Source organism: Antechinus flavipes, chromosome 1 (genome assembly GCF_016432865.1).
Source record: "Antechinus flavipes isolate AdamAnt ecotype Samford, QLD, Australia chromosome 1, AdamAnt_v2, whole genome shotgun sequence".
In the NCBI taxonomy this organism is placed as follows: Eukaryota; Metazoa; Chordata; class Mammalia; order Dasyuromorphia; family Dasyuridae; genus Antechinus; species Antechinus flavipes.
The window spans coordinates 237,022,380-237,047,129 of record NC_067398.1 but is presented as its reverse complement, the minus strand read 5'-3'; the positions used below and the strand labels follow the sequence as shown (position 1 = coordinate 237,047,129).

The 24,750-nt window shown below is 36.1% G+C and overlaps 1 long non-coding RNA gene across 1 annotated transcript; it reads left to right on the top strand.

The window, feature by feature from the left end:
* On the top strand, nucleotides 1-24,735 carry LOC127562525 (uncharacterized). Its single transcript, XR_007953690.1, has 3 exons — nucleotides 1-129; nucleotides 8,057-8,214; nucleotides 20,959-24,735. It is a non-coding gene; the product is annotated as an uncharacterized LOC127562525 (long non-coding RNA).
* Nucleotides 24,736-24,750: the final 15 nt, after the last annotated feature.

The following is a 24,750-nucleotide window of genomic DNA, read 5'->3' as shown; positions in this document are numbered from 1 at the left end:
CTCAGTTTCCAGAGAGAAGGAAAATGATCATGAAATAAAAGAGAGTTTCTATCTTGGAAAGGGAGAGTGAAAAGAATGGACTTGCTGTTGCAGAGATCAGGAATAAACACATCTTAACTTCAAAGGAAAGTAAGAGCACCTTGTAACATAAACTGAATGATGCTTAAATGGTACAAACAAGGAGGGAAAAAAGACTTTACTAAAAACAAGAGGGATTTCAGAAGAAATGGTAAAAGGAAGGGATTAAATTTTATTCTAGTTCTTATAAATGAAAACAGATTTTTTTCTCTTTTATGTTAAAAAGATATAGTTATGATAGATTAACATTTATATGATGCTTTAAGGTTTACAAAGCACTTTTTTCTTAAACATGTAGCACAAAAGTAGATGACTGAGTTTCTGAGATTTTCAGATAGTAAGAAGTGTTCACGATTATAATAATATTATAATCATGCATAAATAGTGTTTTTCTTGCAGTGGCAATCATAGAAATCTTAGCCCTCTGTACTAATTGGACTTAAATAGCATAACCTTTGAAATGAAGAAACAGGTTAAAGGGATATCCTATTTCTGGCAAACAGCTGTCACAGAGAGAAGGATGAGTCTTCATAACAGATCCAAATGGTTTTGGGTTGATGTGCCAAGGGTATATGCATAATAGCACTAGGGATGAAGGGAAGAAACATTCTAACACTGTCAACAGAGAGGAGCATATCTCTGTATGAAGAATTGTTAGAGTACATTGTAAAGAAGAATTGTTAGGTACATTGAAAAGGCTAAGGAGCCTAAGATCTGGGTTCAAATTTCATTTCTATCACTTACTATGAATTGTTAAGTAACACATCTTCAAGTATCTATTGAGTATAAGTATATGATCAGTTTTCAGCTAGTCAGATACACAAATAAATACACAAGAAAAAACCATGATTCTCTCCCTTGTAGAGCTTAAAATTCTATAATCATGAGGCCCCTTAATAAAATCTAATGATAATATTTCCTTGTCCTTATGAACTCAGTTTTATATATTCCACAAGTCGGCAATTCAGTGAACAGCTAAGTGGCATTTATTTATGTGCTAAAAGTATTGCTATAGGTAATAAGAAATACTAAGATGATCATGACAGGGTCCCTTTGCTCAATTTTGCTAACTCTAGTAGAGAAGTCCAGAAAAGCATATAAATAAATATATCACAAAGCCAAATACCAAATTAAATAAGAGAAAAACAAAGGGTTATTTGTGTTTTGTAATTTTTCTTAAGCTCTTTCATACATGTGTGCCTTGTCTCTCACAGATAAATTCTAAGCTTTCAGATTAGAGACCATAGCCTCTGTTTTACCTGTATCTCCCTGCATTGCTCATGGTAGAGTTCTATGTTAACCATATCCTTCTATCAATATTTCTTGATCTCAAAAATTACAGGTTAATAGTACAAGAAAATCTGCTGAATTACAGCATAGAATGTATCTTTATTTCACTAACATCATTCTGAAACCTTTTAATAATTCACCACTGGTCAACTTTACATGAATGAGGAAGATCAACTAGATGATTTCTAGAATCCCTGATCTATGGCTTTGTGATTATATATCCTACTGCTGTATTGCCCAAATGCATTTTATGTTTTGGCAGTGAAAATCACTGCAGAACACTTACTAAATATATTAGATTAATTTTTTTCCATCTGGATCCCTAAGATCCTGAATGGGAATTCAAGTGTATACTTATTGCAAAAGTAGGCCTTGATTTTTCTGTCTGTTCCTTTTCTCTTTAGCAATAAAGAACAAAACAATTTTTAAATTACTCTCTGCTGCTCATTTTCTTAACTATAGATCATTCATGTCTTTTTTTTGTTTTTAATAGCAAACATTACATTCATTGAAAAAGCTGAAGTTAATACTAATTGGCTGTGTTTATTGGGATTTGCAGTTTAATGGAAGGCCTGGATTTATACCTAAATACCAAGTTACTTAAACAAAATAAAAAACATTAATAAAACTCTGTTCAGTATTTTATAGATTGATGATACAGTTTTTAGTGAAAACAAGCAAGCACATGGATTTTACACTAAACTCATACTGTTATGTTCATATACTATAATTTTGAAGGATGGTGAGTTGGGGAGGAGGGCAGGAAGAGACCCAAGAACTCCTAGTCCTCAATCCATGAATAAAGAAAAAAAATATATTATTCTTCTTATCTTAACATTATGCTTCTACTTGATAACTTGAAGCAGGCAATCTCCCTTGCTATTATGTTTGCTAGAATATGTGTTCTATTTCTCTTCTAAATAAATCTCCCCTCTCCATAAAATAGAACTTCTTGCTCCATTTTTAGTCCTTTGGACTTTTTGGCTGATGTCACCTTTAGCTAGAAGACATGTACTAATAATAAAAGGTAAGCTGTTATTTAAAATTGGGACTATCCCAAGAAGCATCATTCACACTTCCCACACACACTCAGGTCATTTGACCTGACTACCCTTCAGACTAAATGCAGCTTTCTTACTTCATAAAACAAGCACAGGTTTCTTTTCAAAAGCTCTTTCTCTCTCTTCCAATCCAGGTTTATCTTAGACATAATGGTGGTATTATTGTATTAGTGGCACAAAAAGTGCTGACCCTCATCTGCTTGTATAACAGAAGTGGGAGCTCTTAGGAACTGAAGGCTCAAAACTAACCAAAGCTAATTTGTCATGAATTATAGTGCCTTCTAATTAGAAATATTTCTAGTGTAATTTATCTGGCATAGTTGCTAACTAGTATTCATGAAATAACATGAAGTGTTTTATAGTTACTATTCAATTAATTATTATCATTTTGCTGTCATCAAATTTAAATGAATCATTCACAGAGCAGTATCAGACAGTATTTATTGCAAGGACGTTCAAATAAGAACATACCCTATTGCAATTTGTTCTTGTGTTAATCAGAAAACTGGAAAATTGTCATAACTTAACGTCTTGATATCTTCTGATTAATCACCCTCCTCTTTTCCAATTTCCTATAATTTATACTTCTATATTATTTGTCATAGAGCTTTATAATTCATCTTAGTTTTACATTGGCTCCAAATTTCTAGGCTTCTATATATAGTACAATAACATTTCATTATGTTCATATAACATAATTATTTAAGTCATCCTGAAGTCAATAGGCACCCACTTTGCTTTTAATTCTTTGCTATCACTAAAGTACTACTGTAAATATTTTTGTCCCTATGGATCCTTGTTTTCCATCATTGAACTTTTGGGGGTTTATGACTACTAATTATTTTGCTGGGTCAAAGAGTATGCATAGATTAGTGATTTTTGGGTACAATTCAAAATTGCTTTCCAGATGGATGGGCCTATTTTCCAACAGCACCTCTAACAACTGTCATTTTCTTTTTTCTTTTTTTTTTTTTGTAATAATCTGTCAATCTAATAATATAGAATTTTAAAAGTTGTTTTAATTTATATTTCTCTTATTATTAATGACTTGGAACATTTTTCTATTTAGTTGTTGATACCCTGTCATATTGAGAACTGCTTATTCATGTTCTTTGATCATTAATAAATTAAATAATGTTCACATTCTTGTTTATATCAGTGTGTATATATGCATAAGAATGTTTATTCTCCTGATCATATTAATGTGTATAAATATACATATATATAAATCAATGTATCAGTTCCCTAGATATCTTAAAAAATAGATCTTCACTAGAGAAATTTGCTCTAAAGATATTTTTTCCCCTTCTATTTATCTTATAATTCTAAATGTGTTGATTTTATTTTGTGGAAATAATTTTCAATTTGATGTCCAAATTGTCTATTTTATTTTATTTTCTTCTCTCTCCCTTATTTTGTTTATGTTATAGTCTTTTATATTTAGAGTATATATCTATTTGAAACTTACTATAGAATGTAGTGTGAGAAGTTAGTCTAACCCTAATTTCTGCCAGGCTACTTTTCTATTTTTCTTATTAGTTATTTAATATTGAACACTAATTATGTCTAAGTGTTGTGTAACTGATCTGTTTCACTGATGAACTTTTATAATTTTTAGCTAGTGCCTGTAATGACTGCGTATTTAAAATCAGCCGGAGTCAGGAATTCAGGTTAAGGGGAAAATCTTCAATCTTTATTGAAGTGAAGAGATGAATAAGGATTGCGATAGCAATATGGGCAGCTGCGACAGGAAGCCAGCTAACAGAGGGAGATCTGAGCTGAAAGGGGGCCGTCGCAATGGCAAATGCAAGCAGTTTCTCCTTCCCCTTCCTTTTCCACTCCCCTGCCTCCACCCACCAAAATCGTCACTTCCTATACAACACATCAGGACTTGCACAAAGAGTGGGCGGGGCCATTCTTTCTCCAAGCTTATATATTAATAGATTATGGTCCAATTACTATTTAGCCTCATGTGCTTGGGACCTCAGTGCATCAACTCAAGCCTCAGCCCATTACAAGTGCCAAATGTTGACATCTGGTGCTGCTAGGTCTATTTCTTTCTATTTTTTTTTTTTTTTCATTTTTCCTTTGAGAGTCTTTAATTTTTGTGACCCTAGATAAATTTTATTTAGTTTTTCTAGTTATATAAAGTAATTCCTTAGTAGCTTGATTAGTATGACACTGAAACTATAAATTAAATTATGTTGTTATTTTTATTATTTTGATATGGCTTAACTATGAACAATTGCAATCTCTTTAATAATTAAAATCTTTGTTTTTATAAAAGTGCATTTTGTAGTTGTAGCCAGGTAATTTCTGTCTATGATAGTCTAGAATTTTTAATTTATTTTGTCATTATTTCAATGGAATTTTATTTACTTTTTTTTTATGTTATAATTTTTTGATAATAAAAGTCTTGTGATTTGAGGGAGTTTATTTTATATTCTGCTATTTTCCTGAAATTATTGTTTCAATTAATTTTTGGTTTAAGTCTCAAAATAGACTATCATGCCATTTGCAAGAAGTAATAATTTTGTTTTCTTTTTGTGTATGCTTATTCCCTCAATTTCTTTTCTTTTTCTTATTACTATGGGTCACTTTTCTGTAACTTTTTCAAATAACAGTCATAAATTTACCCATGACAAACAAAGGCTATGGAATGACCACTACTATTTCTCTTATTACAGAAAATGCTAGCTTGTATTTGTTGGTTCTTTACAGATGTTTCCCATATTAAGGAAAGATATATCTACTCCTATGATTTTAGTATTTTAAGCATAAAAGGGTAATTTTAAAAATGTTACCAATTTAATTTTAATTTAATTTTTTCTTTCAATAAGTTCATCTTTTTCTCCCTTTTACCTCTTCTCTGTCCTAATTGTGAAAGAAAGAAAGTAAACCGTTTGTGACAGACATATAGTCTAGCAAATAAATTTTTGCATTGGCCACTCTTCCCCACCATGTCTCATTTTTTTTTTTTTTTTTTAAGCAATTTGAGGTCATTATCACTTTATTAGAAGAGAATTTATGATAAATCTTCTGTGAGTTGATCATTTTGTTTATCAGATTTCCCAAGTCTTTTAAAGTTTTTATTTTTAATATTTTGTCACTGAAAAGACTATTTTTCCTAGTTCTATATTCACCACTCTTTAGCCTTTCATATAAATCTTCCTAGATTCCTTTGAAACCTTCTCCTTCATAATTTCCTATACTACAATAATATTCCATTACCTCTCTCTCTTTCTCTTCCCTTCTTCCTTCCCATCTCTTTCTCTCCACTCATATCCATATCTATCCATTCATCCATCCATCTGTCCATCTGTCTATCTATCTATCTATCTATCTACCTATCTGTTTAGATGAATTGTTCAGTGGATAGAGTACTAGACCTGTAGTCAGAAGTTCAAATCTAACCTCAAACAATTACTAACTGTATGATAATGAGCAAATGGAGATAATAATAGAATTTACCTCCAGGGTTATTATTGTGAAGATAAAAATGAAATGAACATCATCTCATTTATAAATATTATAAAACACTTTGCCAATCTTAAAAATGTTATATCTAAATGCTTGTTATTATTATTTCCAAAAATAATAATTTAGGATTCATGAATTATGTTCTCCAAAATCTTAGTTTTTAGTTATTAGAGCTTGTATTTATATACTATAACTTGTTCAGGCATTCCCCAGCTGGTGGGCATCCTTTCAATTTCCAACCCTTTTTTACCACAAACAAAACTGTTTTAAAATATCCTTAGAATCTGATATACTTAAGACTGATTTTTCCCTTAATATACCTTCCCTCCTATGCTTTCCTCTCTCTTCTCCCCTTTCTGTGCAATTTCCCTGTTAAATAAAATATATAAATAAAATACACACTATGTATGTTTTATCAGCATTTTTATTGGTTCAGATGAGAGTTAGGTTCGTATCATCTGCTTTCTTTGTTTCTTCCTTATTCTGTGTACTCTAATTATGTGAAATTTCTTCCCATTATTCTTTTTTTTTTTTTCCTTCAGTGTATTCCTCTTCCTCTCCCTTCCTAATTTTTTTTTTTTTTTTTGAGATCCATCAAAACATGATAAAATCACTCCTAAGTTCTATGTGTCTTATGTCTCTTATGATCCCTGATGGGACATATCTTATCTCCCTTTATTAGAATGTAAACAGTTTTCCTTTTTTAGTCCTTTATGTGTACTTTAGTCATTCATGTTTACTTTATTTTTTTTTAATATTTCTCTTCACAACTGTGTTTGAATTTCAAACTTTCTACACAGCTCTGTTCTTTTCATCGGGAATGCTTGGAAATCCTCTATGTTATTAGAATTTCATTTTTTCTACATATGAAAATATACTGGTTTTTTTTTTTTTTCAAGTAGGTTAATCTTGGTTGTAAAGCTTTTATATTTTTTCTGCTAGAATGTCATACTCAAGTTCTCTGTACCTTTATAGTGGTAGCTGCTAAATCATATGTGATCCTGATTGTGGTTCAGTTTGTGAACTCTCTTTCTGGTGGCTTACAATGTTATCTTTGACCTAGATTTTGGCTGTAATGTTCCTGAGAGTTTTTGTTTTGAGATTTCTTTCAAGAAGTGGCAGATGATTCTTTATATTTTCACTTTGTCATCAGGTTCCAAGAAATCTGTTGTTGTTGTTTTAAATGATTTTGAAATAGTATATCTAGGTTCTTTTTCTGTTTATGGCTTTAAGATAATTCAGTGATGTTTAAATGATACCTTCAATCCATATCCCAGGCCAATTATTTGTTTCTTTTCTATTTCTATTATATTTTTTCTGTTTTTTTTTCTAGTTTTTTTTTACTTTGTTTTAATATTTCTTGTTACTTCAAAGAATTGTTAAGTACTATTTGGAACACTCTGATTTTTTCAGGAATTTATTGGGTAAGGTTATGTACATGTTGTGCCAAACTGTTAACTCTCCATGAATTTTTATGTTTCAAGTATATTCTTGTAAACAACATTATGTTAGATTTTGTTTTGTAATCCTCTCTACTAGTCTCTTTTTTGTGGGTGAGTTTGCCCCATTCATGTTCAGTGTTTCACTTATTAATTATGCATTTTCCTCTTTCAGACACTCTCTTTTTCCTCTTTTCCTCCTATCCCTTTTTTGTTAGAAATTAAAAAGAGAAGTAATTTGATCAATATTAATAATTTATTACCAAAATAGTCAGTTTCTTCTCTTCTTTTTATCTTTTTCATTTGTCTCAGACCTTGATCTTTGATTCTTACATTTTCCTTTTTCTCCTTTTGATACTTCCTTTATAATCCAATATCCTAAAATTAAAGTTTGTTTGCTTCCTTTCTCAACTCTTTCCACTTTTTCAAGCTCTTTCCTTCCCACCTTGTTCATTTCCTTTTAAGTTTAATATATTCATATATCAAACTCTTTATGTCTGTGTGTGTATGTGTGTGTGTGTGTGTGTGTGTGTGTGTGTGTGTGTGTGTGTGTGTTTTCAATTCCTCTTTGTTTGGTCTAGATAAGAATGAGGTCATGAGATGTTATCCCTTTCTCTGTGTTTATATATTCTTCCTTTGATATAACTTATTTATAAAAATTATACCTTCTTCTCTCTCATTTCCCTTCCTTTTATTCTCCTCTTTTAGGCATGTGTACCAGACCTGTAATTTCATTGGCATAGCAAACTCCCTGGATGAGGAATACCCACGAGAAGTCAGCATCTTCCCTGCAATTTAGACTCATAGAATGTCCTGAAAAGTGAGAGATTAAGGGATTTGTGCAAAGTTACAATGCAGTTTGTGAGGTAGGAATTGAATCCAAGTCTTCCCAATTTTCGGGCCATACTCTAATTCAGTGCTTTACTTAACACACACACACACACACACACACACACACACACACACACACACACACACACACACCCTTTGCCTTGCTTTAAGGAATTGAGAATTGGGGAACTTCTTCAAATTTCCTAAAGGAACAAAGAAATATAACCATTTCTTTATACTTCCTTTACATGGGCCTATCAAAATCAGAAAGAGGTGAACTCTTACATCTCATTTTTTTTTTTTTTTATTATTTGTCCCCTCCTTCCCTCCTGTGATGTTGTCAAATGGTCTGAGTAAATTCAATTGATCAGTGATTGCCTGATCTACTCTATTGATACATTAATTGTACAAGAGAAAATATTTTCTCTGGTTTATATCTAAATAATCTTATTACATGAAAATTCTGTATTCCTAAAACTAAGATTTTCTTCTTTCTTCTCTGTAATTGACTTAGGTATCATATTCTATTTCAAAATGGATACAAAAGTTAACTTACTAAATTATCCAGATAGATGGATTTGAGTAGTCACATGATCCAGTGAAAAGAAAATATTATCTGTAAAATAAAAGACTAAATTAGGTGGCCTCTAAGATCATCTCTATTCCAAACTTCTCTGTGTTCCTACTATATCTAAGTGCTATAGAAAAAATTCATATAATCTCAGAGAGCTTAGTGTAATTCATATCTAACTGAAAATTCTTCTCTGAAATATCCCTCCTTCAAATGGCCATTGAGTATTTGTTAAAATATACTCACTACTTTCTCATTAGTTAGCTCTAATTGTAAGGCAACTTTGAAGACATATCTAAAATGAAAAGGCCTTAAAGTCAGATGTAATCAAGTGAACTTCAAATAAATTCCTTTTGAATAAACTTGTGAATTCCAAATACCTATTGCTAATCAATATAGCAAATTTAGGATGAATGTTCATAATTTCATCAATTTAGAAATGGAAGGACCTTAGATGTCATTTAGTCCAACATTTTCACTTTATAGATGAGGAATCTAATGCCAAAGATGCCTTTCCTAAGGTCAAATAAATTATAAGTGGCAAAGCTCAGAAATGAACCAGGGACTACTGACACCAAATCCCACATCCTTTTCCAAGCCACTGTTTCTTATATAACTTTTTTCTCATGGAGACTAATTATATAGGGCAGCCTCCAAATACTATAAGTCCAGCTCTTATTCTGGACAGAGAATAAGAAATTAGGTTTATAACACTTTTCCCTATTGCATTCCAAAGCTTACATTCCTATATATTACAATGTTTGAGTTCATCCAAGGTGACAGAAAAAAATATTTAAGTATCAAAATACAACTGGTTTGTATTTTAGATAACATTTGAAGCTCATTTTTTACTTATCTTTGATCATATCTTATATTTTTCCCAGAGGGAATGTTGGGTATGCATCTTTGTTAATAATGTGCAAGTAGTTAGTTAAACTGACTTTTATTAAGCACATCTGTGTTGAAGAGTTCTGTCAAGCACCCTGCAGCAAGGAAGAGGTAGGGGCAAAAATGGCAATTATCTTCTCTTCTAGTTAATAGTTAGGATTTAGAGGGAACCCTAAAGGATATCTGATCTACTCTTTTGGTTTACAGATGAGGAAACTGAGATAAAGTAGTGAGATAAAGTAGTTTACCAAAGGTGAATTAAGTTATCTGTCACACAGCGGCAAAATCAGGATTTGAATTAGGGCCTAGTGAATCCAAATCAATATTCTATGTAATATACCACACTGACTCCTGTATTTTATTTGTGGTTTACAAATTTATGACATTTATAAATCTAGTTGATATGTGTGTTATAGTAAATGATTTTAGGTAATTAAGAGTTAATTATTACACAAAGAATCTCTCTAGGGCGAATACAGGAGAGCTGTAGAGAATACAGGATGTTCTGTATATAAACAAACAATAATTCAGAAAGAATCACCTGTCCAGATGGGAGACAGAAAATAGTCAAATAAAAAGATTTGGGAATGATAGAGCTTAGAGCTAGAATGACTTTCCAGTCATCTAGGTCATCTGGTCCAGGAGCCATTTTTACTTATGGTTCATACATTTTTTTCTTTTTCTTTCTTTCTTCCTTCCTTCCTTCCTTCCTTTCTTTCTTTCTTCTTCTTTCTTCTTCTTCCTTCCTTCCTTCCTTCCTTCCTTCCTTCCTTCCTTCCTTCCTTCCTTCCTTCCTTCCTTCCTTCCTTCTCTCCCTCCCTCCCTCCCTCCCTCCTTCCTTCCTTCCTTCCTTCCTTTCTTTCTTTCTTTAGATAATTGTATTTCAATTTGTTTTATAATCTAAATATTTTATTGTATGCATTTAAAATCATTAATCTGAGAAAGCCAAAGTCTTTATTGGACTGCTATGACACCAAAAACATAATGAAAATCCTCTAATCTAGATCAGGGCTCCTAAAACTTTTTCCAGTTATGTCCCCTTTTTGCCCAACCAATTTCTACATGACCCTTGATATAAAGTTTATAAAATAGGTACAAAAATCAAACATTTGCTAATAATAAATTATAATTTTGCAACCTCCATATTCAGTTACAAGACTCCAGTTTAAGAAGTTAGGATCTAGATGAATCCAATAGCCCTCATTTTACAAAGGAGGAAACTGAGATGAAGTGGTTTAAGATCATGTAGCAAGTTAACAATAAAATCATGACTAATATTCAGTTCTCCTGACTCTTAAACAATAGCTTTTCTCAACTGTGCATTGCCATTCAGTTCAATAAAAGCATTCCACAAAAAAAAAAAAAAAAAAAAAAAAAAAAAAATCATGTTTTGTGGGGAACAAATATATTTCAATGAGAAGGTATCTGATTATAAATAGGGAATACTATAAAAATGAAAAAATAATTTGCCTGGATAGCTAGATGAGAAGATTATAGCCCAGGCTCGGAGTAGAAAATATGGAATTTGAAAAAAAAACTTGAAAAAATTTTTTAAAGAAATTACCAACCTTGACCAGAAGAAAAGTAGATAGAAGTATTTACACTGAAGGTTCATATATAGGATTTTTTTTTTCTAGTATACTTTATGTATTCTATACAAAGTTGGAATTGCTTACCTTTATATTATTTAACTCTTTTTATTAAGCTTTCTTTTCAGAGGCAACAAGACATAGAGTTTATAATGTTGAGCTGTTCAAATTTCACCTCTGATACAACTATGCATGTGACCTTTATGTGCTTCAGGCAATACTCAGATATATCACAGCAGTATAACACCCCTTTCCTCACAGCAGATGGTAACATAATCACAATTCCATATTGGTGTATTGCTTATAGCAAAGTAGCACTCAGTAAGGTCAGTGGAAATTTTACAGAATAAAGAAAGGAAACATACATTTAGTGCCTATCTATATTGTTCTAAGAGCTTTACAAATATTATCTCATTTCCTTCTCCCAACAATCCTAAAAGATAAATGCTATTATTTGCTGTATTTTACAATTAAGGAACTGAGGCTGACAGAGGTTAAGTAGCTTTCCAAGGGCCATATAACTAGTATCTGAGGTCATACCTGAACTCAGGTTTCTTTGACTCCAGGCCCTGTATTCTATCTATTGTGCCATCTAGTTGCTTTAAATAAAAATTTTGTTGTTGTGTCATTTGTTTGTTAAATAAAAGTAGCTTACATTTATTTAATACTTTAAGGTTTGCAAATAACTTTGTATTATCTCTAGAACCTCACAACCACCTTATGAAGTAAGTACTATTATTACTCTCACTTTACAGAAGAGGAAACTGAACATGTGAGCTTTTATGATTTGCCCAGGTTGGACCAATTAGCAAGTATCTGAGGCAGCATTTAAACTCAGTTCTTCCTGGCTTTAAGTTCAGCACTTTTGTCAATTCCAACATTTAGCAGTCTGAGGAAGAATCCAGGCTTGGGCAATGAAAAGCAAGGGCCTTCTTGTGATCCCACTTAGGTTGAGTAAGAATGGAGTTCCAACCCTTTGGAAGTTTACAAATGGAGATTTCAAGATGTCACACCAGAGAAACTGAGACAAGATAGAGATTGGAGAGTTTTTAATATTTTATTTGAGAGGGAGAGATTGTGCTGAGGACATATTGCCCCCAGGGCCTGATATCTCAAAGCATACAGCAGGGAATATTAGTTTTCCATGAAATATATATGTACACATGGCTCTAAGCGACCGGAGTATACCAAGGCAGGGGCAGAGTCCAAGCACTGAGAGCAGGAATGGACCATCAATCCGGTTCTGACAGAGTGGGGAGTGGGACCATAAATTTGATAAATTGGGATTAAGAAGAACAATGACAGAATCGGGGTGTGGGGGTGTGGGGGAAGCACCAGACATTCTGATAAATTGGGAAAGTCTGTAGTCATGATGTTTAAGATAGAAGGTCTTGATCCTCATCTGGATTAAATTTTTACAATTTATAATCTTAGAGTAGCCAGTCCTAAATTCTAATGATTAAGAGAGAGAGGTGGTATTGCAACCCGGGGGACTGAGGCAGAACAATTCAAGGAACTGAGGCAGAACAGTTCAGAGTTAATTTGAAAGAATTCAAAGAGATTCTCTTATAATCACAAAAGACTTTATTACCCATAGCTCATGGACTAGACTCTAAGAGAATCTCATAGAGCATAAGGAAATTAATTTTTTTTTCTTAGAACAAAGAAATTCCGATCTGGGAGGGCTCTTAGAACAGGGACTGTCAGAGTTAGGAGAGAAATGAGAGAACAATCATAATTGGGAGAGTTTTTAGAGCATGTTATATCTGAGATGAAGCTTAATATATAGTAAGAATACCATAGCTGGGGGGGACCTTAGGACATTGAATTTCTGGACTGGAAGGGATCTTACAACATGGGATATCAAAGGTGGAAGAACCTTGTTAGACCTGAGAGAGTTTATATAGTGGAATTTGAGGTCTTCAGTTAGCAGGCTAATGGTCTACAAGCAGAAAGCAAAGTACAGATAAGATGGGAGGCAGGATGTTTTTTCATTCAGATAAGGAGACAGATGTCTTTTAGTAAGATGTTGTTATTTAGGAAAGAAGACAGGTAAAAAGTCAGGATGTAGCTTTTATAAAAAGACAAACTACAAGTCAGGAGGGAGCTTTTACAAGACAAATAAGAAGCAACAGATTTTATTGCTCCACATTCCTTAGCTAAATATGCAGTTTTGAATAAATCCTGCATTCTGACCCATCATCTAATTCCCTTTTGTCTTTTGGGGAGAGGAAATTCTGTGTATGAATCACAATTTTTAGGAAGGACAAAACATATAGGAAGCTCTTTTTTCAGTTTCACAAAATAAAGTGTCAGTAAATCCATAGCAATGGAAAAGGGTAAAAGAAAGCTGATTGTCTTCTTCCTTTTTTCTGTTATAACTTGTGAATCAGGTTTAGAGAGTTGCCTGAGGCACTGAGAGGTTTGATTTGTCCAAGATCCCACAGTCAATATATATCCAGAGATAGTGCTTGGAGATTTTCAGAAACTTCCTGATTCTAAATTCAGAGTTCTTTGACATGCTGAAATTTTCTAAGATCTTGAGTTATAGAACAGATACCAATCTGTGCTAGTAAAGGAAGTTTCCTTATAGGGAGTTTCTTTAGTTAATGAAATAAAGTAATCTTGTCCATTAAAAAAACCACGTCAAAACTCCACGAGTTCTGACTAATCTGAGCATATAAAGTCAGAAATAAATTTCAGTTTAACTGGTAGCTTTTAGTCTTAACTATATAACTACCTCATGCATTCACAAGGGGCAGAAAAGAAATGCCTGTCTTTGAAAATCAGTTTTTCAGTGGTTAATTTTTCTGGGCAGAATTCAGGGCAAATTTTTTTTTCAATTACTTTGTACCTTCTTCAAGCCTGAATTCCATTATCTGTACATTTGGAAGGCAAGGACATACAAATGCATTCTTGATGTAGCATTTTTCAAATGCATTGCATCTTTCAAGAAAGCAACTTCCTTCACCTACCTAATGCAAATAAATTATAAGTCATTTGACTAGTCAAGACCTGCCTTCTTTGTTCCACTGTGACTGGGAAGACTTTGTGCTGATGTGGTCAGGCTCTTTCCTTTGGGAGTGTTCCCCATCCCTGGGTTTAGCCAGGTGTTGCTCTTGCCACTTAATCTCCCCAGGGGAAAAAGATGCGAAAACAAACAATAAAACATTTCCCCTTTGGTTCAGCCAGCTAAGGAAATTCAAAACAGCATAGATAGGAATTTTAGACACTGTTGAAGGGTTGACTGTTTTGTCAAAATTATCACTGACAGCAATAAATCTGGCAAAAGGAAAATTTATTTTGTGAATATCAAGTATGGTTGATTTACCCAGCCCTGAAGCTTTAATTGCTTCTTAATCAACAGGGGAATTGATAGACTGGATGACCTAATAGTTTTTTTCCATAGGTGTTGTTTCTGATTATATAATAGCTATTGGTATAGCACTTAATGTTAAAACTTTCCAAACCAGTGGCAATTGTGGTGATCTTAGTTTCAATTAATCCTCAGACTATTCAAGCTGCAGGAAAACAAAAGGACAAAAACCAATAACCCCCAGCAGTATTACCAAACCTACGCATACAAGACAAAGAGAAAAAGCAAAGGCCTTTTCCTATGCTTAGTTTGTTTCCCCTAGGCCAGAATGAATAAGCTTGTTAAACTTTCGGGTTCAGGAGGAATTTTACTGAACTATCTTTGGGTTGTAGTACAGTTAACCATAATTTTCACAAGCAAACCTCATGTTTGTAGACATGATTTTTGTTTAAATAAGTAATTGGGGCATTTATAAAAGTTGAACTTAGATCTGCACCTCCAGTTACTTATCTATTAAGGACTCTATAAAAATCACGAGGACATTGTCTAAATGGTAGCTTCTGGCTATAGGAACCATTTCTATATGTACTTTGGATGCCAAGAATCATTTTTAAATGGTTTATTTAGCTCCATAGTGACAGAAAGGAAACAATTAAGCAGATGGTAGGGGGATACGTGGCATTTTATTGCTGGTCTTATATTTCTGTGCACTACTAGCTCTTAAACATGAGTTTATTTCTTATAATTGTTATTAGCAGAATGCTGGGACTTTGGTAAAAACCCACTCAGCTTATTCTCTCTCCCTAGAAACTTCATAAGGAATATATGTCTTTAAAAAAATAAAACCTCTGACTTCTTGCAAAGAACAGAGTTAAGAATTCAGGTGAGAGTTTCAAGATTAAAGTATTCTGTATGAAGAGTAGGGAGACAAATCATTTTGTTGTTGTTCAGTCATGTCTGACCCTTGGAGAGAGCAATTGGCATTTTCTTGGCAAAGATATTGGAGTGGTTTGCCATTTCCTTCTCCAGATCATTTTATAGATGAGAAAACTGAGACCAACAGGCTTAAGTGACTTGCCCAGTCTGAGGTTGAACTCAGACTCCTGACTCCAGACCCAACCTCTATTCATTGTGCCATCTAGCTGTCTACCCATGGAAATGGTGTTCAGTCACAAAAAAGTATCCACTGTTCTTTTAAAGTAATTGAGGACTTGTTTAATTTGGTTTATCAATTTTCACTCAGATTTTTCATATATTTTATTTATTTGTTTTTTGTTGAGGCAGTTGGGGTCAAATGACTTGCCCAGGGTCATACAGCTTAGAAGTGTTCAGTTAGACAGATTTGAACTCAGGTCCTCTTGATTTCAGGGGTGGTGCTTTATCCACTGTGCTACCTAGCTTTATATATTTTAGAAAGACATTTTCAATGTGACTTCAAGAAGCCTTCATAATTACAGGAAGAGCCAGGATTGCTCAAATCCCTAAGCAGGGATATGACTTCTAATACATAAAGTATGTGTGATTGTTGTCTAATTTAAATACAACAGGCCCAAAGAATAACATGCATAAATATCTGATCTTTGGAGCCTGAAATTCCTGCCTGTGTAGGGAGATGGAGGAATATTTCATTTGTCTATCACCAACCTGGAAACTGAAATAGAAATGATGCGGAAAAGATTCCTTTCTAGATTCCCACCCTCTCCTAGTTAATAATGTAAATTGCCCTTTAACTCACAAATCCTGGTCCCTTTGAATTCCAATAGAAGATTCGGACCTGTCCCAGCCCCACCCGGGTCTGAGCCAACTTTGGGGCTATACCCAAAAGCCCCTCGAGCTAAGTCTCCCACTATAAAAGGGAGATACTGGGACCCCCCCTCTTTGCAGAGATTCCAAACATGCTAGCCACATGAGAATCCTGTGTCCAGTGCTCTCCTTATCTCTATCTTCACCTATCTCCTTACTTCCAAACCCAATAATAACCCTCTTTTATCAATCTAGCTCTCAGGGCCAATAAATGCTTTGGGAACTCGCCGCTACTAAACCCCATTTACCTCCGTATCCTTGCGCCGAATCCAAGGGGGTTGCAGGGGAGCTTTACTTGACTCCCTGTACCCCAAACCTGCCACTAGACCTCAACTAAACCCTAATTTAATTTAGATACCCCAAATCTAAACCTCAACATTTGGTTCCCTGACAAAACGAACACCGGAAGCTAGATAATTTGGCGATCAAACAACCCCAACCTTTTCGGGGCACTCAGAACTAATCTGGGTTTTGAGGTGCTTCAGGCAGTATTCTTCTGGGAAGAATCTGCGTTCTTTCTTTGGTCTCACTCTATCTCTAAAGGTAGTGGGGAGAATATCTGTGTTCCGTCTCACCCTACTTCCATTTCAGGTGAAAAAGCTTTTACTTTTTACAGATAGCAGGACCAGGCAATCTGGAACTCTGGACTAGGTAAAAGACTTTTTTTCTTTCCTTATCTTGCAGTAAACACCCAAAGCCCTCAGGTCGGGCTTGGGTCGTTGTTGGGACCTCTAAGCTCTGGCACAATTCTTTAGGAATTGCTGCAGATTGACAAAAGGCCTTCTTTTGTCAGCTGTCTCTGAGGGAGGCTGCAAGGATTTGGAAAAATAAAAGTTTTTACCTGTCCACAATCTAGACACTCCCCTGCCTCTAAAATCTTTCCTGGAGCAGATGCTTTGCTTGAGGAAACTCCCACTGTCCAAATCCTTTGGAGAGATAAAGGCCCTTCCTTTGCATCTCAATGCATTTCTAATCTTTTTTTCATCACCAGATAGTCCTGCTTTCCGGAGAGCAGGACTATCTGGTGATGAAAAAAAGATTAGAAATACATTGAGATGCATTCTCCTGCAGGAACTGTTGAGACTGAGAGGAAGTGTCTCTTTAACACTCCTCCCAGACCAAGGAGACACATGGCCGTTCTGGGGATCCCCCACCCCTCTCGGGGGTCCCAGGCCAGCGCTCTTTGATCTGTTCTGGGGAGATAGCTGGAGAAACTTAAGAGGAACTATGTTTGAGCCCTTCTCCCACGCCATTGTTAAGTGCAATGGAGTCTCTAATGGTCAGGCTCTAGCCACGAGGAGAAAGGTCACTGAATTGGGGTGAGTTTAGAGAATGTCTCTGCCCATGGCTGCTATTCCCTGGACAGGGATAAGCGGTCTCCTCTTCAGGTTTTGCTCTCCCAGCAAGATTTGGAGGCTTAGATGAGCTGCCCCGCCTTCAAGTTCCAGCGTGGAATCGCCAGAGGAGCCCTCACCATTCAAGACGCACTGCGCTGGGTAACATGGCATCTCTTCCTCCCCCACCTTCGTTCTGGCTTTTCCTCCCCCTTTCATGGAGTGGGGAGTGTAGAACTCGAGGCCTGTTTCAGACCTCTCCCATGTGGCTTGGTAACCTGCCGTTTAAATGCTCCTCTCCTGCCCTCTTCTTGGGGTTACTGTACAGTGGGGAGATTGGGGACTCAATCTTAATCTTCTCAAATCTCCGGAAAGGTTGTCACCAACTTTTTTTTTTTTTCCACCAACTTTTAAAATAGAAATTTGCTAGTAATTTGGATAAGTGACCTGCGCCCCTCCCAGACCTTTATCTGGCTCTTAAAGCCACAGCTTCCGGCCCTCAGGAAGTGTGCTCATCCCATACATTTTAAAGGGCACTCGATTTCCCTGATTTGGTCATCCTGCGTTAACTGTAGAAGCCTCAGAATTACGCTTTTGCATGCTCAAAAGGCTGTCTACAAAGACGGGATTTTAAATTGTTCTCGGGTTTTTTTCTTAGCCTCAGGGCACTACTTAAAAACTTTTCTTAACTGCTTGTGGAGAGATAACCTAGGTAAACCAGGCTAGGTCTGTGTCTCTCAATCACTTTGCTACCTAACCCTACAGGTGGGAACTCTTTTGCTCCTAATTTTCTTGGTCCTAAAACCTTTTTCTCTTAGACACTGGGTTCTATTCTTTTCTGGATTGGCATTCTATGTCCCTGCCAACAATTAAAAGGTTTTTTTTTTTTTCCCCTTGGGCTCCAACCTGGCCAGGTTGCAGCTTCAAGAAAGACCTTTGGAATAATGGCTGGGGAATAAAATTCCAGGTCAAGGCAAATTAAATTCTTTAGAAGATGGCTTTTTTTTTTTTCTTTTCTCCTGTCATTCCTTGACTGCAGAAAGAAATGAGTTAATGGGAGAAACTGAAGCCATTTTAAGAGTTCGGTGAATACCTTTAGGAAAGAAGTCTGTCTTTCCTGTGTGCTTTTCTGAAGTTCTCTAGACTTGTTCTCTGTTTTCCCTCCCCCATTCTTTGAGAAGTTATTGAGGGACTAAGATGGGAATATAAAATATAGGTTATTAAAACAAAATGCTGGTAGTTTACTTTCCTACTTAGATGGTGTGTTTTCTAGAGGTATTAGATAATTTGTAACTGAGTTATGCCTTAAAATTTGTCATCTCTGTTGGGCAATTATAAGTTATATGAAATTTGGTTCAGTTATTTGCAAACCTTGAAGTTTAAAGTTAAAAAAATTTTTTTTTGACTTAAAGATCTGTGTAATGTTAAATTTAAAACCATCTACTTAGATAAGAAAGATAGCTGTATAAGCTGTAAACCCTTTACTGTGATTCTTGAACTAGATTCATCTGAAGCCTTTGATTAATGATAATTGCTGTAGAAGATAAGATCCTTTGGGACTGCAGCTAATATTTTCTGGGAGTTTTGAATTCAGGTGTGACTGCATAGGTCATAAGGTGGAATGGTTAAAACTTAAGGACAGTTACCTGAAGTAAAACTGCCTTAAATAGATATTTTAATTTGTGGCCACACTTTGGTTGCTGCTATTAATCTTTCAACTTCCTGGGGCTAGAGTTTCTTTATCTAAAGGTTTACACCCAAGTACTTGGGGCCACTCCCACCTTGTCTTTTGAGAAAGCTGGGAATCTCATGGCCCTGATTAGGCTAAGGTTTAGGCCTAGAGCCTTTTACACTGTATGTTGATGGAAGGCAGGGCTAGGTCCCTGACTTGCTGCTGGAGGAGCCCAGGGCTATAGAATATGCATACTGTCTAGAGTTAAGAGAGGAGCTATTGAAAGGAGAGCACACCCACTCCTACCACATCTCCTTTGCTACCTTGCCCTCAATGTTGGTGACCCTCTTCGGAGGTTTCCACTGAGGCAAACCCACCACATCATGCTTCTATAATGGGGGGCGGCTCAAATTCCCGGGCTAATTTGAGCTTGCTGGGAGACTCTGGGAGCCTTCAGGGGGATTCATTACTCATAGGACGCTGTGAGCACGAAATCCTGTTTTTTTTTCGTTTGGCAAACAGTCCTCTGGGAGGGCCCTTTGTGACACCTTCTAGAGATGTCTAGGAAGGTTACGTTATAGAATGCGAAAGTTTTTGGGTTTTGCCATGAATTAGCTTTCTTCCCCATCCCTATAGAGATTTTAAGCTGTCTCTTAATGCAGAGACAAACACTGGGCTTGAGAAAAAAAAATCTCAACATCTGAACTTTGAATAGATTAGCTGAATTCCAATCTCTCTGGACAAGCCCATCCTTTAAAGTGCTTTTTTCGAATCCTGGGACTGATTAACACTTGTGCCCTCAGGCAAAAGTGTCGAGCCAAAACACTCCCAGCACACTTGTCTCTTTTACAGCTAAAAAACTCAACCTAGTGAAACCTAGGACCCTCCCACCACCTCAACTTTTTCGGGGTCCAACCTCAATGTTTCTTCCACTCTGCTGCTAACAGCTGTTGGTTTCCCTTTAACTCTACCCTGAGACACTGAGCTCTTTTCTTCTCAGGGCAACTTCTGCCTCCTGAAAAAACATTTGGAGCGGAAGTGCCTTTTAATAGAAATCTCTTCCAGACTTAGGCCTATAGGTGCCCTGGAAACTGTCCGAGGAGACCCTAGTCTCTGTCCTGAGTTCAAGCAGGAGGAACAATGGGGAAACTGCGTCACACCACAGGGGCTGAATTGGCCCCCGGCGTCCTGCTCCCCGGTAGGGAATTGGGGTCTGGCCCTGTTTCCCTTTTTATCCAGGACAGTCCCAACACCTCAGGGGCCGGTAAGCTGGGTTGGCAGTGCTGAGAGTGCATTGCACTCCCTCTGACCCCTTCCACCCCTCCCCCATAAGAGTTGGGGAAAGTGGGGGGAAGGCTTAGGATCTTTGCTTATTGAGGAACCAACTCTTTTTAAAGAAAGGCAGCACAGTTAAAAGATGTCTAAGAGCTTAAATTGCATTCCTATCTTGATTAGATATATAGGCCTCCAGTTTCCGCTGACTTCTTAGTTCACACCCTGAACCTACACCAGGAGAAATTAGCTTCCCAGTGAAGGAGCTACTTACCATTTTTTACTATAGACAAATAATCTTTTGCTCCCAGCATTTTCTCCTACTTCTTGTTAGATGGGACATGCAACCCACAGAAGGGACCTGATGGATTTCCTGTTGTCACCATCTCCACCCTTAGATGACACCCCGGTTTTAACCTGCTCCCGAGATCTGGGCTTCAATCTTTGGACTCTCAACTGCCCTTCAGCCTGGAGAACATGGGATAACTGACTGGGAACGACTGACCAGGACACACACCCCTTAGATGCCCTGCTGTCATCCCCAAACCCCACACCTCATGCCTCAACTCCTGGCATGAAACCCCAAATCTCTACGACCCTTGCCAGCTCGAAGCAGTTAAGAGATCGGCACCCCTTTTCCCACATGCTTTTGGAGGTGACTGCTTGGGGGGGGGGGATGAAGAGGGGACCTCCGAATTTGGAAAACCCTGGAAGGAGAAAATCCTCAATTCTGTCTCAATTTTGCCCCATGTCTTTTTCCTTAAATGAATTTAAGTTCCAACTGCTTGAGGGGGGAATGATGTGGGAGAATGATGTAGGAAAGATTCCTTTCTAGATTCCCATCCTCTCCTAGTTAATAATGTAAATTGCCCTTTAACTCACAAATCCTGGTCCCTTTGAATTCCAATAGAAAATCCGGACCTGTCCCAGCCCCACCCAGGTCTGAGCCAACTTTGGGGCTACACCCAAAAACCCTCGAGCTAAGTCTCCCATTATAAAAGGGAGATACTGGGACCCCCTCTTTGCAGAGATTCCAAACATGCTAGCCATGTGAGGATCCTCTGTCCACTGGACCCTCTGTCCGGTGCCCTCCTTATCTCTATCTTCACTTATCTCCTTACTTCCAAACCCAATAATAAACCTCTTATCAATCTAGCTCTCAGGGCCAATAAATGTTTTTATTGAGGACTCCCTGCTACTAGACCCTATTTACCACCGTATCCTTGTGCCGAATCCAAGGGGGTTGCAGGGGAGCTTTGCTTGACTCCCTGTACCCCAAACCTGCCACTAGACCTCAACTAAACCCTCATTTCATTTAGGTGCTCCAAATCTAGACCTCAACAGAAATATATCTATTGACCATACCACAAATATTTGTAGTCTAGGGTACAATAGGTTCAGAATAACAGTCACCTTTCTCAATGAAGAGAGTAATTTTAAGCTTTAGTTAAGTTCTCTCCCATGAAGTGCTGTTTACACAAATATCCTTCAAAGTAATCATCAAAACTGGGGAAGTTACACAAAGAAGAATGTCTTAATAAACTTAGCTCCAGCTAGGAGAGACTGAATAATCTCACAGGAAATGAGTGGCCGTTTTTAGCTGATTTTAGGGTCCAGGCACTGGAAATTAAAGGATCTATTATGGTTTTCCCATATACTACAACTTTATGATAATATCTTTCATTATCAATTCATTTCAATATCATTCAGAAATTTGTGTTTTCTTCTTTCATTTGCCTTTCTCAAGTCCTTTCTATGTAGGTAAGCAACACCTTGAGCTTGGCTCTCTCTTAGCCAGTGGAAATCTTTTTCTCCTTCCACTTAGGAATCACTGTACCTCCCTAGGCTGTCTCAGAACAACTTCCCCAGCCTTGGGCAAAATGTCACACCCTGAGGAGAGACTTCACACTCATTCTATTCTGGTCACTTCTCTCTGTGAGCAAAAATCAGAAATGAGGTTTCTTGTGTGATCCCAGCAAATCTCATCACTTTCAAAACTGTTCCCTCATTGAAAATATAGATTTGAATATTAACTCTGACATTACCTGTGTGATCTGCAGCCAACTACTTAATTTCACTTTCCTTACAAAGTCCAACAGAGGGTGACTGTGATTGTAAGGGCTTCAAGAAGAGGGAAAGCTGCCATCTGCAAGTACTGGGTGAGCTGCTGTTTGTTTTGTTTTTATTTGTTAAGTAGTATTTTATTTTCCAAATACATGCAAAGATAGTTTTCAACATTCACCTTTGCAAAACCTGTGTTTCCAACTTTTTCTTGGTCCTTTCCACCTCCCCACCAAATAGCAAGCAATCTGATAAGAGTTAAATGTGTAATTCTTCTATACAAACTTCCATATTTATCATGCTGTGCAAAAAAAAAAAAAAATCAGATCAAAAGGGAAAAACCAGAAGAATGAAAAAAAAAAATCAAGCAAACAAACAATAAAAAGTGAAAATACTCTGCTTTGATTCACATTCAGTCTCCATAGTTCTCTCTCTGGATGCAGTTGGCTCTTGCCATCGCACATCTTTTAAAATTGCCTTGAATTACGTCATTGTTGAAATGAGCTAAGTCTATCATAGTTGATCATTACATAATCTTGTTGTTATGTGCAATATTTCCTTAGTTCTGCTCACTTCACTCAGCCTCAGTTCATGTAAGTTTTTCCAGACTTCTTTGAAAGCAGCCTTCTGATCATTTCTTATAGAACAATAATATTCTATTATATTCAATTACCATAACTTATTCAGCTATTTCCCAACTGATGGGCATACACTCAATGTCCAGTTCCTTGCCACTACTAAAAGGGCTCCTACAAAGATTTTTGCACATGTGGTTATTTTTTCCTTTTTTATGTTCTCTTTGGGATACAAACCCAGCAGAAATACAACTGGATCAAAGGGTATGCACAGTTTGGTGGCTTATTGGCCATAACTCAAAATGCTCTTCAAAATGGTTAAATCATTTTACAATTCCATCAACAATGCATTAGTGTCCCAGTTTTCTCACATCCCCTCCAACATTTATCATCTTTTCTAAGAAGTGGGAAATGGTACTTCAGAGTTCGCTTAATTTGGGGCTGCTATTTTGGAAAGTGGATTTGATTTGTTCTACTTTGTCCCAGAGAACAGGATTAGAAACAATTGATAGAAATTACAGAATAGTAGAAAAATTTCTGAACAATTAGAATTATAGAAAAACATAATAGACTACTTAGGGCATAAGTAGTAAGTTCTCTTCAAAAACTGGAGAATATTCTTTGAGAATGTTATAGAAGAGGTTCTGGTTCTAGATGATCTTTGAAGTTTCCTTCAGCTTTAAGTATCTGTAGTTCTCTTAATCTCTGCCTAGATACTTTTTACACCCTAGAAAAATATATGTGAACTACTCCTTGAACAGTGAAATAAAATTTGAGTGCCACTGGTTTTGAATATTGAACAGTAAATTATTCACTTCTCTTTGTCTATGCATTACTCTAACACTTGTCAGATGATCAGCCTAAAGACTAATCACACCTTTCTGAAAGGTGATATATATCATCTGACATTTAAATACCAACTTAATTTTCAAAGTCTTAAAAGACTCAGGGTAGCTAGATGGAGCAATGGATAGAGCACCAGCCCTGAAATCAAGAGGACCTGAGTTCAAATTTGGCCTCAGATACTTAACATTTCCTAGCTGTGTGACCCTGGGCAAGTCATTTAACCCCAAGTGCCTCAGCAAAAAAAACAAACAAACCAAAAAAAATCATTATCTCAATTAGCTCTCAAAACAGCTCTATGAGATCTCGGGTTTTCTGACTCCAGTGCTGTTTTTACTATAACCTAATACCTCAGGACATCCATTTATGTACCAGTTTATAGATAAGAAAACATTAAGCAATTGAGTGAGTAATATGTTAATAAGATTCAAAATAGAAACTAAGTTTAATATCTGTTAAACCAGGAGTCTAATCAATGGATCATACAATCTCTTTATGGTTAAGTATGGAAAAAAAATGGCCATCTGTAGTTACTATGGAATTAAAAGTATTGTTATTAGGTTTACTTTCCTGTCATTCAAAATGCCCTACCTTTATGTCTGACAATAAATAAATACATTGTTTTCTTAGAATAGTTCACATTTTTT